This window comes from Stylophora pistillata, chromosome 1, assembly GCF_964205215.1.
Source record: "Stylophora pistillata chromosome 1, jaStyPist1.2, whole genome shotgun sequence".
Taxonomy (NCBI): Eukaryota; Metazoa; Cnidaria; class Anthozoa; order Scleractinia; family Pocilloporidae; genus Stylophora; species Stylophora pistillata.
This window is the reverse complement of record NC_142519.1, coordinates 40872467-40874629: the sequence shown is the minus strand read 5'-3', so window position 1 is coordinate 40874629 and position 2163 is coordinate 40872467.

Sequence of the window (2163 nt, the reverse complement as noted above, 5' to 3'; positions counted from 1 at the left end):
CTCCCTACCACTGAGAACAAGTTTCAGGATGAATTCCGTGATGTACTGGCGCATTTCCGATGTATAAATCATTACGCTAATCAGTCTCATTTTGCGCCGCCAAGAAACTTTAGTTTCAAGGTGGATATACAACGAGACTAACCACCATTTAGATACATCTTTCTTGACAGAACAAGAAAGATCGCTACATGTTGTCGCTTTCTGATCGATGTCCCTTGTTAGTCCCTTTTTAAACACTGTCACAACAGAAAAGAGGAAGCAAATACCTTCACCAAATACCAAGACGATGGTTCATCTCGGAAAACAAGAACATTTTCCAACCTTTTCGCACAGCCTAAGAAATAACTCTCGAAGTCTAACTTAAAGTACAGGCAAAGGGTTGCATTTAAGACCATTTGATTAATGAGTTTTAAGACTAAGGAAAGTACATATACTGCGGGACTTTTCAAAAGCCTTCAGCTGCCAATATTTCTGCGTCACCACTTTCGATTTCTTCCAACATAATGTCCACCGCAGCTTGTGGTATATTTTAGAAAACGCTAACAAGAAATTAAAATAAAGTGTCCAATGTATTGAGAAGAAAATGCAAAGAATACGCCTTTATCTGCTGTCGATTAACGGGTTGTATCCCTGAATATAGGCAATGTTGAAATCTATGTAAATTCTGTTTGGAAACAGTTTCCGCTTCAGTTCTTTCACACGTCCTAGATTGTTCCTTGTCTGAATGGGTAAACAGCACTAGTGGTAATATTAAATTAACTACATCGTTCGTTTACAACTGCTACAATGCTTCCGCAAATTCGGATTTGTCTTCTCATAAATTTCTTTAGGATCCCAAGGTTAAGAGTTTTCAGTTTTCATGTCTTTTAAATCTGCATTAGTAAATGGTCAGACATAACAAATAGTTTCGTCTCGTCCGTCTCGTCTCCATGTCTAAATGTAAATGTGGGGGTTTTCAAGGAAACGTGATTGGCTGTTTTTAATTGTGGTGATTCGTGATTGTAAGATGTTAAAGGCGTGAACTGTGAATTATATGGCAGTCGCGATGCGTGAAACAAAGATACTATTTTCCGTGATCCGTTATTACTAAAGAGAAGACGCACTTTTTCCGTGAAAAATTACTTGCCGAAACCTGTTCGGTTAAGATGGCCGGATTGGTCAGCGTTCTATTGTTTTAGGATATGTCAATCTGATGCCAAAAGCATACACATCAGTACGTATGAAGGTTTGTAGCCAATGCTTCTCGGAGTACATCTCAAGCCAAAAAAAAAAAAAGACCGTGCTTAAAATCAGCGAGAGAGCCCACAATATGCTATGAGTTGTGGTTAGAGGATTCTCTGGTGCAACAGTTGTCACTTTGACATCTCAATGTGGATGCACAAGCACAGTTAAACTAATGCATTGAAGGCTTATTAAATTTAGGACCAAATGTTATTACACTTAGGACTTTATTACATTTAGGGCCAAGTGTTATTACATTTAGGAGTTTATTACATTTATGAAAGTTATTACATTTAGGACTTCAACAAGGTGTTCCTCAGAGGAGTGTCCTAGGACTAAAGCTCTTTAATGTCTTCATTAACGATCTGTTTTATCATGTTACGCAAGCCAAGCTGAATGTATATGCTGAGGACCACCAAGTGTACTACTCAAACACTGATCCAGTTATATTGGAAAAATGTATTTGTAGTGAAGTAGCTAAGGCAAGTCAATGGTACAAAAATAACGCTATGAAAGTTAACGTAACTAAACACCAAGCGCTTATTTTGGGAAAAACTGATCACAATTTCTCTTTCCCAACTAAAAATTCTCTAGACATTTTTGGTATGAATATTGATGACAGGCTCTCTCTCGACAAACATGTATCCACTCTATGTGAAAAGATCAACATTCAATTTAAAGTTATGCAAAGATTCCGAAAACTCATCGCCAGAGACACTCTATTAAAGCTGTATAAGGCCTTCATCCTGCCGCAATTTATTACTGCTCCTCTGTGTTCCACTTTTGCGGCTCCCGCAATTCTGGTAAAGAGGCCTAAAACAAGCGGATTTTAAGGTTTCTTTTACAAGATTATGAATCCTCGTATAATACGTTACTGAATAAGGTCAACTTAAAATCTTTAATAAAAGATTTTAATAACAGAGTTTTAAGGAAATTTTCAAC